This window comes from Heterocephalus glaber, unplaced genomic scaffold (genome assembly GCF_053883595.1).
Source record: "Heterocephalus glaber isolate CG9 unplaced genomic scaffold, H.glaber_assembly_v1.0 deba00001447, whole genome shotgun sequence".
NCBI classification, from domain to species: domain Eukaryota; kingdom Metazoa; phylum Chordata; class Mammalia; order Rodentia; family Bathyergidae; genus Heterocephalus; species Heterocephalus glaber.
This window is the reverse complement of record NW_028258299.1, coordinates 12492635-12508658: the sequence shown is the minus strand read 5'-3', so window position 1 is coordinate 12508658 and position 16024 is coordinate 12492635. Positions and strand designations below refer to the sequence as shown.

At 42.9% G+C, this 16024-nt stretch overlaps 1 long non-coding RNA gene across 1 annotated transcript; it reads left to right on the top strand.

Moving 5' to 3' along the window:
- The first annotated feature begins 6082 nt into the window (after positions 1-6082).
- Positions 6083-15792, top strand: LOC147827406 (uncharacterized). Its single transcript, XR_015452498.1, has 3 exons — positions 6083-6281; positions 14448-14524; positions 14668-15792. It is a non-coding gene; the product is annotated as an uncharacterized LOC147827406 (long non-coding RNA).
- The last annotated feature ends 232 nt before the right edge of the window (positions 15793-16024 follow it).

The following is a 16024-nucleotide window of genomic DNA, read 5'->3' as shown; positions in this document are numbered from 1 at the left end:
TTTCATCAAGCTAAGATTTACTAAGCACTTATTATGCTCCAGATACTCTGTAGGGTACTAAAGATGCTCTGTACACACTGTAACAAGGGAAAGAGATGAAACTCTTCCCACTTGCCATTTGCAGATGTATCCTTCCTACCTGCATAATCTTCCCCTCCTCTGCACGTGGCCAGTTCCTAAATCTTCCTTTGAACACTCTAAATGTGACTTCCTCAGACCCGAAATCAAGTTTAGTTTCCTTGTTACTTATTTCCTTAAATCTGTCCATTCTTTTCCTTCCAATCCATGTCTATTTTATGACTGTATTCTCAGTGCACTGGGCAGTCACTGAAAAGTGCAGATGTTTAATGAGTTTTTGTAGATTACCTGAAAGAAGAAAGACACTGATGAAAGGAACAAAATAAATGTTTTGAGGAGTGGCGCAGGAGGCTTCCGGGGTAGAAGTGTTAGACCGAGGGAGTGATTAGGGTTTAGATAGGGTGAAGGATGAGAAAAATGGGCGAGAAGATGTCAATTCCTTGCCCTACATCCACGATCTCTCAAATTAAAAACAGCCTCCTGACTGGTCTCAAGTTTCTGCTCTCTTCAGTTTTTCAGTCTAAAAGTTATTATGCTACAAAGTCAATTACATCACATCTCCTAATGTCTCCAAAACACAATGGACTGGCCACCAAAAGTAGCCAAATTCTCCGATATGGTGCCCCTCCCCTCCCCGAAATGATCTGGCTTTCACCCACCTGTCTGCGTCTGTATCTCGGTAAAGCTGTTCACCTATTTTATGATGTAATCATGATATCGCCATCCCTAACCACAGACATCCTGTTCTTTTTTACTTTCTTATGCCAAATCCTTTACTCCACTCTCCCTCTATTGACTTTCCTCTTGTCTGACTCACAAGGCAAGGGAGCAGGAGAAAATAGTAAGTTAGTATATTATGAAGTGCATCTAGTGGTAATAAAAGTACTGTGGAGTAAGTGGACTCTTAAAAGGGGGCAGAGAATACATAGGGTGCTGGGGGTTAGGTGACACTTTAAGGAGCATTTCTCCAAACCCTCTAACAGAAGGGGACTTTGGAGTACAAACTCAAAGGAAATAGGAGCACAAATAGAAAGGTACCTGGGTATGAGGCACTCCAGGCAGAACACTCAGCACCAAAGCTCAGAGGTGGCAACAGTGCCAATGATCCAAGTTAGGGAAACAGATCATCTGCCCCAGCACAAGGTACTAATGTTCATTTTCTCCTGACTCATGTTAAAATACTAACCCCTAATATGATAATGTTAGGAGGTGTACCTTTGGGGGCTGATTAGATCATGAGGGTAGAGTCTTCATGAATGAGATTAGTGACCCATGAGAAGGAACCCTAGAGACTTTGCTCTCTCTACCTTAGCAGGCAAGGAGAAATTGTCTGCTACCTGGAAGAGTGCCCCTGCAGAACCTGACCTGACCTTAGACCTCCAGCCACCAGAACTGTGGGAAATAAGCATCTGTTGTTAGCCATTCAGTCTGTGGCCCTTTGTTGTAGAAGCCCCACTAAGTAGGCCAGCCAATAATCCAGGAGGAAACGTGGCGGCTCCGGACAATCCTGGTGGTTGTGGGATCAGAGGTGGGCAGACTCTGGAAATATTTTGAAAGCACTTGCTGACCTAGTAAATGTAAGGTATACAAAGGAGAAAACACAGAAAGAGCAATAAGGTTTTTTATTTTAAGTTGAGCAACTAGATGAAAGAGATTAGTGTTTATTAAAATGGGGAAGACTGTGAGAGGAACAGATCCTGGGGCAGGGCAGGGAAATTCAAGCATCCAGTCACAGGAAGCTGAAGTTTAGATTCTTTTCTCATCCAGGTAATGTCAAAGTAGCACTGAGAAATAAGAGTCTGAGGTTCACAGACAAGATCCAGAGCCAGAAATATTAACTTGGGACTTGTCAGCATAACAATAGCATTTCAACCCATGAGCCTGGATGCATCATTCGGGCAGTAGAGACAGAGAAAATAGGATTTGAGGTGGAACCCAGGCGCGAAACCCAAGATCAACTCTGTCAACTGTTGGAAAAATAAAATGTGGATCACCAGATTTAACAATGTAGAAACTGGTGACCTGGACAAGAAAAGTTTTGTGAAAAAGGGTTGAAATCCTGATTGAGGGAAGGCTCTAGAAAGAATGACAGGAGTAGAATTAATGACAAAGCATAGATAGGGCTGTCACTGCTCTTGGCTCACCAGTGGCAATCTTAGTTTGCACCACAAGCTAGAGTTAGGAAGCCCCAGTCCGGATGACAAATGACCTAATAAATCTAAGTAGAGACAACTTCTTATAGAAGTTGGTCCCATTCATCCACAAAACAGTGCACTTCTTCCTTCCTAGCTTTCTTGATGTCAATAAGGGTCAATGCTCTCCTAGTCCAGAGAACAAAGGCCTAGAGAACTCCCCCTATGATAACCCTTCTCTACCAGGGCTGCACAAAAGAATCAGAACTTGAGCCCTGCCTCCAACAATTTTAATTCAGCTATTCTTTCTCTCCTCCAGGACTGTCTAAAGTACAGGCAGGAATCGAGACCACTCAGTTAGTGAAGTGGCAACAGGTCACTCTGATGGAGGTAATTATATATTCCACTTCTACAATCTCTCCAGAATTTTCCTTCCTGCGTATCTCCATTGTCAATGCTCTGATTCATATAGTCATTGTCTCTACCTCGGACTATTGAATTTACTCTCCAAATAGCTTTCTTGCCTCTGAGATAACCTCCCCCAATTCATTTCCCCTCATATTATCAATATATTCCTCCTAATTAACTCTGTCTTTCATTCTAAAATGTCTGATGTGGTCTTATGCCCTTCAGGTTAAAATTCAAATTTCTTTGGATGTCTTTCAGTCACGCTGGTCCTCAGAGCTGTTTTCTGAATGAGTGAATGAATGGATGGGCTCAGACCATGGGGACAGACAGACACATAGACAGATAATGAGCCACAGAACTCAGCAGTAGGAGCCTGGGTGGGTAGCTTTTAAAGACTCATCAGAACTTTCAGAATTTTAAATATGCATTGTTGAGCATGTTCTGCTCATGCAAAACTTCTAGGAATGTGAGGTAGGATAAAAGGAATGGGCAAAGTAGAGAGTGAGATTCCTCGACTGTCACTTGTCCCCACTCTGTCTTTACCTGTTCCTGAGTCCCACTCAGCAACTGCATTCATTCCTCAAACAAGTCTTGCTTTCTCACCCGCAGGGTTTTGCAAGTTTCCTCCTCTTGGGTTACTTATGGACTAGCTAATTTCTACTTAATCCTTAGATCCCAGATACCTGGTAAATGCCCTGACGCTGGTCACCTCCACTTCACCTCTCTAGCAAGTATGGATCCGAGCCTTTTTTGCACATCCTGTTGTTCTCTGTGCCTCTCTTCCACAGCCCTTATCACACTATAGTGTGATTGCCACTTTACATCTCTGAGCTCCCAACTAGCCTGCTATGACCATTTCTATCTGCTTCAAGGATGATTCAGTAATTGTTATTGAGTAAACAATAGCATGGATGCAGTCTGAAGGGTCGGCGGGAAAGCCTAAAGTAAGTACTAACAATTTGCAGGTGTCGAATTCTCTTTTCTGTGTGACAGCCCTGGCGGAGGGTGTTACACAGACCTCCTGCTTTGCCGTGCCCCCCCACTGTGGGACATGTGCTCCACTTTGGCCCCAGTGCTTGCAACTTGTGATTCACGCTAAAAGCACATCTGAATCCCTCATCTTTATAGCTCTTTTCTGAGAAAATTACCCAATCTGGCAGTCCCTCTGGCCCCAAGGCTCCTTGACAGAGCACAACAAACTAGGCCAGCGGGGGGGGGGGGGGGGGGCAGTGCTCTCCACCATCAAATTGTCCAATGCCTAAAAAATGTTGGCTTTGAAATGATGCAGGTCCTCTCTTGTACATTGTCTGCAATCAGAGGAAGGTGGCGTCTGCCGGGCCTAGGCAGTGAGTTCTCTGTGTTCCTGGCTGAACTCTGTGTCCGCAGCAGAGCTGCGTGCCAGGTGGATTGTCACAGCTGTGGAATCAGAGAAGTTGTGCAAGAAGAGAAAGAGGTTTTCCAACTCAGCAAAAGGACAAGTCTTGGATGGAACGAGCTCAGGGAGATTGGGAGTCCAGAGCAAGGCCAAGACTCATGAAATAGAGTACACGTGGCAAGAACTAAGGGTCTTAGGAACTGCAGGATCTAGCAGGAAGTAAGTGAGCTGAAATTTAGGACAAAGTATGAGTGTGGTCAAAAACATACAAGGAATTCAAATGCTCTCTCACTGCCTGGCGTTTGTTGCAAAGCTTTCTAGATTCAGATTGAATACTGATGTTTTCAGCAAGCATTTATGCAGCCTTTGTAGTGAACACAACTCTTTTGGTCTATGCGACTACCCTAGATTCTCTTATTCCCAGCTTAGAAAGGAGGAAATTGAATTTCAAAGAGGCCTACAAGTGATCAAGGCAGGCTTTGTGCCTGGGACCTGTCTTACCCAAGCCCCTGTTCTGGATTTGAGCCCTCCCTAAACCACCTTACAGGCTGAGCAATTCTGAAGAATAGCTGTTTTCCTTCATCTGGAGAATGAGTATGTTATAATCTATGACATCATCTACATGAGATAATTCATAGCCCATGAAACTATGCAAATCTGAGTTGCATATGCTTATTTGCTTGCTCGTTTGCTTGCCTGTTTATACCCTATTTTACTCAACAACAAGACCTACAGGAGGTGCCACACAATAAAGCAGTACTGTGCAGTAATTGAATATTGGTGCAAATAGAAAGAGCAGATTAAATTCTCTGCCTGATCAGTCTTCATAGAGACAGACTCTATATTTGCATGCAAAACCTGATGCCTCCACCTCACATATATAAAATCATTCATCCAGCTAATCCTTAAGTCCCACAATGGCCAGAGTTGAGTGCAGTACATAAATGATGAACAAAACACACATCCTGCCTTCAAGGATCTAAGTCTACAAGAGAAGATAGAGTGACAAACAGGCTATTTTAATAATGTGTTCAGCCCTATAGCAAAGTAAACCATTGCAAGTTGGGGGACTCTGACCCAAGAATATCTCAGCCAAGGAAGTGCTCCTGGAATTTCTGAGCTATTTCCTAGAATATGGACAGGCTTACAAAGCAAAGCCTAAGAGTAAATGAAGAGCAGGTTATTCACACCCACGAAGCGACTGTGGGTGAGTTGGTGGAGTTGTAGAGCTGCAAATAATTGCCCTGGCAGAAGTTTAAAAGGGTGGAGGAGGATAGGATATGTATGACGAAGTTACCAGTGTTAAAATTGCCTCCCTGGCTGCATTCGCCATATCCCGCTCCAGAGCACAGTGAAACCTGCTGGAGGAGTCTTCTGGACCCTTCGAGAACTGTCAGTATCACTCAGAATATCACTTCCTCCCATTGTTTCTGTGAATAAACCAAACCCAGCCACCTCTTACCTATACCACATGACTCTTCCTTTAAAACGTAAAGACAAGCTGTTCAAACAAATCATGAAGAAATTATGCCCATTTTCTGAATTTCCCAGGAGGCTGAATGCCTCATCGTTCAGGGCTAGGATTCTGAAATTGAACAGTCTCACCTTCAAAGCCTGGCCTTATCATTAATTTTGTTATATGTCTTTGGACAAAATAATCATTTGTCTTCTCATATTTCAGTTTCCTCATCCATAAAAAGAGGACAATCGTAGCCCCTACCACATAAGGTTTATTTGAGAATTAAATGAAATAATACATGTAAGCGATTTAGAACAGTGCAATACCAATTATTCAATAGGTGTTCTGTATCGTAATTATTATGATAATCATCTGACATCAGCATCTAAACTTCTAAACATCTTATTTGTCATTTCAATTATTGCTGCTCATTGGGTACATTAAAGAGTGAGAATGGGAGCAAATAAACATAGGAATCATTGATTAATAGGAGGAAAAAACTCAGAACACAAATATCCAGACCATAAAGTCTCACGTGGCTGCGGCGGTACAGTTTCAAGTTTGATTTCCAGTTTCCTGGCAGCCAAAGCACAAAGGAACGCCAGTTCCATAATCATTTTCACAGGACAGTTCTAAGTGGATGTGTTCCACGGATGTGCTCCTGTGGAAAACACAGGAGGCATCACATGATGTATAGAATGGTTTTAGCAACAGTGTCCCTGCAGCAGGAGAAGGAGTGACTGAACACTCCAAGGGGCCCTGATGCCAGTTCCCTGGCCTTCTGATGGCTCAGCTTGGTCCTGAAAGAGACCCCAGAGAATCCAGAGAGGTGAGTGGGCTATTTCCATTCCAAATGTCCTTGGGAAGTCCACTCCCTTCACCAGAACTGAGAGGCAAGGATGCAGGGTGGGGGAAATGGAAACTTAAGTTTCTTCCTGATATGGGCCTGGAGCATATAAGCCTTCAAGGCTGGGTAAGGATCTTAAAATAAATATTATTTGTCACCCTGTTGCTCTTGGGAAATCAGTTAGAAAAGCATTGCAATACCTAGGTAAAGGTGTCTAATTTCGCTGGACCACTCTGCCATTGAGTATGTCTGTTACCTTGAGTGAGTCATTTTTCTCTCTCGGGATCTCAGATCTACATCGAAAACTAAAACACAGGGAAATTGGGTAGGAAACCATAGCCATGTCTAGGTAACGATGCAGCTCTACACCCAGCTGGATTGGTGGAGACGGATGCCCACAGGTGGCTCTGGCTCAAACAACTGGTGAGATTGCACTTCCCAAAGATCTCCACTGCTGTTCTTTGGGAAATGCTGGTGAAGACAGCGAATGGATAGGCTCAAAACTGGAGATTCCAGTTTTCAGTGGGCAGGAGTCTGGGTTCAAGCCTCTGGAAGGAGAAGCCAGTGTGTGTCCTGCTGATAATTCAACCTGTGTTCCAGCCATGTCACCTGTCCTCCAAAAGACCAGCTGCTTCTCCCAAGGAGGAAGATGGTCCCCTTACTGAGTAGCCACTCCATGCCCCACACACTCACTCTCCTTCTTTCTATTTTATTGTTGTACCCCCAACCTGCTGTCACAATCTGATGTTATTGTTATCTTGAGAAGAGAAAGTAGAAGATCTGAGGATGGAACTGAGTTACACAGAGACACATGATAAGCAAGAGAGGCAGGATTCAAACAAGGTCTGATGCTTTCAATGCCATGATCTTAACTATTATGCAGTGGGCGTCCCAGGCAAATTACTGAGGTGCTCAAGGTTCACAACTTTTGTACCAAGTGACGCGAGTATCTGTTATCGTTGACAGAAATGTTCATGACCTTGTACTTTCCTGTTGCCAGGGAAAAACCATATATGTATATATGTCTTTCAGGAGCCACAGGCACAATGCTGTCCTTGCCTCCTCCATGACTAAACTCCCTGAAACCATTCCCTTGAGGGAAGCACTGGTTCTTAGCCTGACTGACTTTCCACGGACAACAGGGAGACAGCAAAAGTAACAGAGCCTTCAGCCTCCTCAGGCTTCACAGCCTCCCAAATAACTTTTGGGCCTTTGACTGGCCTTTAAAAAGAAAACTCCAAATGGTGAAGAGCAATCTAGAAAGTGTCCTACCAGCACCCATATGGACGATGCCACCAGAGTCAGATCCCTAGGAGCTGCCTCTCTCCCAACATTCTCACTCCCAGAGGAAAATGCCCATCACTTTCAGCCCTCAAAAGCCCAGCTGCCTCCCAGTTCCTAGAGCAACAACACCCATTTCCTGCCCTTCCTGTGAAATAACAAGGGGAGTGGGGCCAGAATAGGTCCCTTCATTCGGTGGATACCTATCTACTGAACCACTCCATGAATATCCTGAGCAGCCTGGGATAGAGGAGGGGGACACAGGTCAGAATCCAATGAGACCTGGGCTCAAATTCCATTCTGTCATTTGGTAGCTCCATGATCTAGAGAGAGTCATTTACTCTCTTGCAATCTCAGATCCACATCAAAATCTGAAGGAACTAGGCTGGTGGGATGGGGCCAGCCTGGGGATGTCAGGGTAGTTAGAGGTGCTGGAGCAAGACAGAGTGGAGGGCCAGTGTGCAGGGCAGAATGAGGCAGGTTTACCATTAAACCAACTGGGGCTCAGATCACAACTTTTCTCCTTACAAGTCCAGGACCTTGAGATTTAACTCAGTCTCTCAGATGATCCATTTGCCCGTGTTAGGGATCCCTGCCTCTCAGGGTTGTTATGGGAGTGAGAAGCACTTCTGCAGCACATCTGAACCACAGCAGGTACTCAAAAAGGAGTGGATTATTAATGGTTACCAGATGCCATGTGAGGCACTGGGGATATGAGGATGAAAACTCAGTGTCCAGACTGCCGTCAGAACTCACTAGCTATTTCCTGTCTCTGTGTATCCCTTCCCTTAGCCATAATGTAGAACAAAGCTCCCTTCTCTGCCTTTGCAGAGAGCTAAAGATAAAAGTAGTAATGACACAGGAGCAATGATTGTCATACATAATGCTTACTGGGTGCTTCCAATATGCCCAGCCATGTTATCTAGCTTGGTACGGTCATGCCTTGGTACTCCCTTGCTTTGAAACTTGTTGAATGTGCTACTGGATGCATTTCAACATGAAAATTTTGTCTGACACTCATCCTCTGTTTGGTACTCAACACACAAACTAGAACTTGTCAGTATCCACCACCTTTGACTTGCTGCCCACTCCAACCAAAACAATTTGTTTGATACTTGTTTGGGGTACTCCTCACAGGTTCGGGAACCAATGAATGCCATTACTGAGTAAGCAATTAGTGGTACTAATGTATCGCCGTACATGCATAATGTCAGTTGATCTTTATTGTTGAAAGAATAATGACCCCTAAGATGTGCATACCTTGACCCCTAGAACTTGTGAATATTACCTTACATGGGAAAATAGATTTTGCAACTGTGCTTAATAAGGGTTTTGAGATGGTGAAATTGCTGGGGGTTATCTGAGTAGGCTCAGTCTAATCACATGAGACCTTAAAAAGTGAGGGAGGGGGTATGAGTCAGAAGGCAAAGTCCAAGGGATGTGAGGTGTGGGAAGGGGTTAGCATGTCACTGACTTTGAAGAAGAAAGACAGGCGCCACCCCTCAAGAAATACAACTGGCTCCCAGAAGCAGGGACAACCTTGACCAGCAGTCAAAAAGGAACCCAAAACCTCAGTCCTACAATCACACAGAACTGAATCCTGTCAACAACATGGGTAAACCTGGAAGTAAAGTCACCTTCCCCAACCCCAAGCCTGCAAAAAGGAGCGTGATGCTTCAGACCTCCTGGTTTCAGCCAGGAGAGGCTAGAGCAGAGACCACTGAGCAGCACTGCCCAGGCTTGTGGCCTGCACAATTGTGGGATCATTCATGGGCATCTATTCTGATGGGAGGGTTTTTTTGTTTTGGGGGGGGGGGTTTGGTACCAGGGATCGAACTTGAGTCCTTGTGCTTGCAAGGCAGGCAGCATAACCACTGAGCTAAACCCCTGGTCCCATGGGCATCTATTTTTAAACGGAGAAGTCTGTGTTATTTGTTGCAGCAGGAATAGTTTAAAAGAAAATCCTCAATACAGCAGTGTGAAAAAGAGTCACTGTAATTCTGTTTGCAGATGAGAAACTGAGGCCGAGCATGGTTGATCTTACCCAAAAATCATACAACTAATGACCAGCTGAGCTGCTTAACAAGTCTGACTCAAGAGCTTTTGTTCCAGGAAATAGTCCCGGGCTCATAATAAGTACTCAAAAGATATTTTTGAAATAAATGGATGGATAGATGGGGACAGCTCTTGGATGTGAAAATGCGAAGGACAAAGAATTGTCACTTGTGTTACAATGAACAGATCCAACCTGCTGTCTCAGGAAAAGTCTCAGAAATAAGAGGCAGCGTGAGCAAAGAGCGGTGGACTAGTCAGGTGGCCCGTGTCCTCTTCTTGCTTCTGCAGTTTATTTTCTGTGTGATTTAGACCCATCATGGCTCGACTCTGAACCCATTTTCTTGTCCATGAAACAAAAATGATGAAGCTAGTACAGCCTCCTCTCATGCATGCCGAGGGACCTAGAGGCGGGTGCTCACCATGAATCCCTGCATGTGATCAGCAGGTATTTGCTAAGTGCTTACCTGTGCAGGTAGCACTAGGGGTGCTGGGTAGACAGTAATGAGTGAGGCGGGGGGGCTGGTCATGGCAGCAGACATGAAAACACTTCCTGAGGACCTGGATTGGATGTCAAGGTCATATTAGGCCAGGAGAATGGTTTGATCAACCCTGCAGGATGTATGTGTGTTGGCTGGCTGGGAGTCCAGGAAGACTGGAGCCTTCTTCTGTAGGAGAGCAGAGTTGGCCAAGAGTATGTGGGAAGGAAGGGCCTGCAGCCAAAAGAAGCAGCCCAAAGTCATCGTGTCTTTTTCAGAGCTGGGAGTTCAGAAGTAAGCATTATGGATGGTCTCAAATGTCCTCTCCTCTTCTCCTTCTGAGCATGTGTTAGGACAGCACTGTCCTGCCTCCTTGAAGTTAGATGGGGCCTATGGTGGATACTGACCAATGTGTGTGAGTCACAGTAAGCCTTTTAGAGTTCATGCCCACCTGCTGTGTGACCACAGATCCTATAGACTGGCACAGTTCAGTAGGAATGTAATGTAAGCCATACATTTAATTTTAAATTTTCTAGTAGCTATGTTAAAATAAAAGGTAAACTGACTGAAAGAAAGAAATTTTAATAATGTATAAGACATACTAACCCACTATATTCAAAATATCACTTTAATACATCACCAAAATAAAAATTATTAATGAGATACTTTATAATTTTTGTACTAAGTCTGAGATTGCTCTAAGTGCATATTTTTCACTCAGGAAATATCTTGGCTTGGACTAATGTCATTTCAAATGCCCAGGACCCACATGTGGCTGGTGGCTACTGTGTTGAGCAGTGCAAATGTGGCTGGTAGAACTCCCATGACCTTTGGCCTGTGGGTGAGAGACAAGGCACAAGGGCTTCATCCAACATAGCAGACATATAGCATAGGCAAGACACAGGTATTGTTTTACAATCATTGAGCTTCTGTTTGCTGTTGCACTATAACTTCCCCTAACCGGTGCCCACTTTGTGAAATATGAAGCGAATTCCAGGAAGATTAGAAAGCAATGGATATTACAACATGATCAGATTTGAGAGACAGTACTATAGCAAAGAAAATCAGTAGAGATCTAGTTCAATGCCCAGACAAGGAAGCTTGGTATAGAAACAGAGAAAACCTGATGCTCCTAAAGGCAAAATAGGCTTACCAGAATATTGCATGAGAAGAAGTTTGTTAGATCTATGTAAAATGGGAGATTTGTGCCCCAACCATTAATGGAACCATCAGGGTGGCCCCCTTCAAACTTCTGTGGTATCAGCTTCCTTTGTAGCCCCGAGCTGCAAAGAATTATTACACAGATGCATCATGGCAGAAGACTTTGTCCTCATGAAGAATTCTGGATCAATTTTCAGGTCATTTTCCAATCTCAAGGTCATTTTCCTCTTCTTTGTCTATCTCAGACCCAACTACAATACCTCTAGCTGGCTTGGAGATTTTCCTTTCTTCATTTTTCCCTCATAAAAGATGTAGCATAAAGAAGAGATGCATAGGGAAAGCCAACAATTATTGGGATAATTCTTCATCCTCAGAGAGGTGAGCAGGGAACGGCTGTGCAAATCCCTTCTATGGAACTGGTCTATAGAATCCCAATTATTTATCTTTTTTAAGTGAGCTAGGGATAGAAGTGGGAACAACTGACCCCGAGTCAGGCCATCACCACGAAGAACTCTAGGAGTATTTTGGTGAAAGGACAGTGATAGCCATGAGAGAAGCTTGTTCAAAACCTACTTGGAGCCTTTTCTCCGAAGATTTTTCCTAGAATACGTTCGGTTGCAGTAGCTCTCATAGTATGAGATCAGCTTCAGCCACAAGCGAGTCTCAATAGCGTGGAGGCAGGGGCCTGGCACAGGCATCAGGCATGATTTGTTAACTGCTATATAATGATGAAGACTTCGGATGAGGTCCACATTCTACCTTTTTCTGCGTGATCTTGGGTGAATCCAATAACTTTCTGAGCCTTGGTTTCCTCGTCTGTAAAATGAGGGCAAAAATCCCTACGCTCTGAGTGTGGAGAAGATTGACCAGGAGAACAGACATGCTAACTGATGTTCCATAAATTTCAGTTCAAAATCTGAGTCATGACCTACATAGATCTGGGGCCAGTACACGTAGGATAAAGCTCTAGCCCTGGCACTTCCTAATGGCATGGCCTTGGACAACTCCCACAGTTCATTTGTCTATATTCTAAAGTTCTTTCCCCAATTAAACTAAGTGATGTATTTGACATTGAATTCAAACTTCTTCCTCTAGAATGTCCTCTGGTTGTCTGAGTCAACAATTTAAATGCTGGGCATTTATTTTGGAGATGAAGATAAGGAAGATCAGCTTGAAGGTTTGCACCTGATTCTGTCTTACAACTGAAATTCTACTGACTTTGCCAACTTTGCCTAAACAACATGGCTGAATGTCTCAGTCCTTTTTCATGGCTAAGGCTTGGCCACCTGTGACATCTGCATTATCACTTACCCTGGCTGCCTCAAGTTCTTTGGATAAATCCCCACTCTACAGCTCGGGCCTGGAATACTCCAGCCCTGATGTGCTCCTGTAGTCCGTGCTCCAACAGGCTCTCCCCAGATTCTCCGATGTGAAAACCGAAGTGAGAGTCCAAGTTTTCTGTGCACTTTCCACTAAGCCACCAGCCTCAACTCTAAGATTTAATGAAGTCGAAGCAGATCGATAGGATGTTAGAACAAGTTTGTATGCGAATGTGTTCTTGTTCTTTAAAAACAGAGCGTGTATTCAAACAGGAATACTCCAGTTTCCTAAAACTCACAACCAAAATAGACCTTCCTTCCTGTTTGGCCTAGATATGAGTCAGATTGCACTGCAGAATTATGGGTTTGCTGAAAGACTGAATATAAACAGGTCTAAAGTTATTGCTTAGTACTTACCCTCTTCAAAAGCACAAAATGTGCTGGAGTTAATCAACACTGAAGGAAGAAAAATGAGCTCGACAAACTTGGATATTCCCACTGGCTTCTTCTACTGGAAATCAGAGCAGATGTTGTCATGCAAGAGTGTTTCTTCATAATTAGGAGTAGGGGCTCTGCAGCCTACTGGTCTATTCAAAGTCCAACTCTACCATTTACCATTTGTGTGATTGCGAGAAAGTCATTAAAACATTTAGTTGATTGGTTTCCTCACTTGTATCGTGGGAATAATAATAGTGCCGATCTCACAGCATTGAAGTGAGGATTAAATTGATTTAACTCCTTAAATGTAAGCCATTTAAATCTTCCCGACCACTTCTTATACACCTCACAAATATTAGCAAATATTGTACCAGGTGAACTTTCACTTCTGTGACTTTATCTTAAGAAATTATGTTAGAATGCAAGTAAGTAAGTATAAAAACAATAGATTAGGAGTATTTTACAAGCATAACAAATAAGTATTTATGATGATTTATCAGGAACCAAGATTTCTAGTTTAGGAGCAAGGACATAGAAGTATAAATTCAATGAAATTAATTTCTATGTTGGAAATGAATTATTTGAATCCATGATCATTTTTTTTTTTAAAGTGTTTTCTAGCTCTGGCTACTAAAATGTTCTAAAAGCAATGACAACCACTCTTACGGCTTATATCTAGATGTCTACCCAAAGCCTTATGTGCTCATAGATGGGACTTTTTGGCTGTATCTAGGGCGTGTGACACTGGGATTGAGCGTGTGTGTTACTAGATTAGTCCACTGATTGGAATTAACATAGCTCTGGGTATGGATAATGGGAAGGCCCACCCTGGGTATAGATGGCACCACCCCAAACACTTGTTGCCTGGTTGGGATAAAAGGGAAAGGGAGGCTTACTTCACTGATGCTGCTGCTTCACTGCTTCTGCTGCTGTTCACTGCCTCCTGCCTGCTCTCCCATGGGCTGTTTCTCCTCTGTGATGCCCCTCTACCATACCACCCTATCTTGGAGCCAGCCAACTATGGACTAAAACCTCTACAAACTGTGAGCAAAAATAAACCCTTTCTACTTTAACTTTGGGTGTCAGGTATTTGGTGTCAGCAACAAGAAGAAGTAATTAAGACAACCACATAGCAGTGGGCATGCTTAGCACTCAGGGTTGTAACTTATAATTCTGTTTTCCACAAAATAAATGGGGACTCCTCCCAGAGATGGATAATGATTAAAGTCTGGAACAAGAAAGCTCTCAGGACTTCTTGTCCCAGAAGCAAGGAAGCCATCAAAATCTATTGAGGCTGTGATAAAATAGTAGTGGGCGCCATGCACTGCAACACTCTGCATATGGAATTGGTGCTTTCAGAATGGTGTTCAATAAGGAAAAAATAAATAACCTCAACCTTCCCCATTAACTCCCTCTAGGCATCAGCTCTCTGAAAACTGGCAATGAGAGGGAAAGAAGCATTTATCCTGTTGTTCCTGAATGAAAGAATTTCATGGTAATGAAATATTCCTGCTTTGTTCATGTAGTGGCTCTTTACGGAAGAATTCTAACCAGTAAATGTAAAAGATGAAAGAATTAGAAAAGTTGTGAATTTTTAGTCCCTAATGAAATAATTGATTCAAGCAAAATTTTCCACAGGTAAAACCATTAAATGGAAGAATAAAGGGGAATTTTGGAGTGGAGATATCAGACAACCACCATTCACACCCTCGATCAAATGATCATCATTAAAAATGGAATGATCAGATATTATGTGTCCTCTCTTTATGATACAGCAATGAATCTAATCAAGACTTTAGACCTAAATTCTAGTTTAAATAAAGAGGAGGTAGCAGAGCTACAATTGATAGAGAGGTCTGAGAAGTCAGTTAAACATTATAAAGAAGTAAACAGACAGATTTAGAATGTGAGACTTTCTATATAATGTGGTTTTTCCATTAAGAATAAGGAATGAGAAAGGGAAGGAAGAGGGAAAGGGAACAGGGAGGAAAAGCTGTTTTAGATTACAGGAGACTAAAGAAACACACTAACCAAATGCAATTTATGCAGATCTTATTTAGATCCTGATTTAAACAAACCACCAGTAACATCAAACAGAGATAAGTGAAGGAATTTGAATACGCAAACCATTATAGGGAATTTCTTTAGGTATGGTGATAATCCTGTGCTTAGCAAGATAACATCCATAGATGTATACTGAATATGTATGACAGATATGCCATGAGATCTGGGCTTTTAAAAGCAATTGAGCTGGGTGTGGTGGTGCAGCCCTGTCATCCCAGCACTCAGGGAGGCTGAGGCAAGAGGATCACATGTTCAAGCCTAGCCTAGCAATTTAGCAAGACCCTGTCTCAAAAAATTGAAAAAAAAAATTTTAATTTACAAAGGGCTGGGGATGTACTTCAGTGTGAAGGCCCTGGGTTCAGTACCCAGTACCAAACCCCAAAATATTAAGCAGTTGGGCAGAATTGGGGATGGAGGCACTGATCAACAAAGGAAATGAAATCCTGATACTCGTACCTGGTATGTGGAGTTTATTGTAATACTACCATGTTGATAGTGTTATTATACTCTCAACATATTGAGCATTGTACTTATATTTGTACCCTGTATTTTGTTGTTGTACTTATGGTGGTTGTGCTTATATTTGTACCATGTATTTTGGAAACCTTTCATCATAAAAAATGTTAAGCAATATAGAAAAACCTTGAGAGAGACTTAATACATATTTTATTAAAAGTCATTTGCAAGCTTTAATTTTTCAGTAATAATAACAAAGCTCTTGATCCATCACCCACCACCATGCCAGAACATCGCGTTTGTTCCTCTATTGTGTGTGTGTTCTGTCACTAAAATGATCATGCTGAACAAAGTGAGTGTGGTAACTTGTCACTCACTACACTGTGGCTGGGGAAAGGGATAAACTATATCTTATTCAACTTTGAGCCTCCAAGTTAACACAGCACTCAGAGTTGATGCAATAACAGGAAGATTC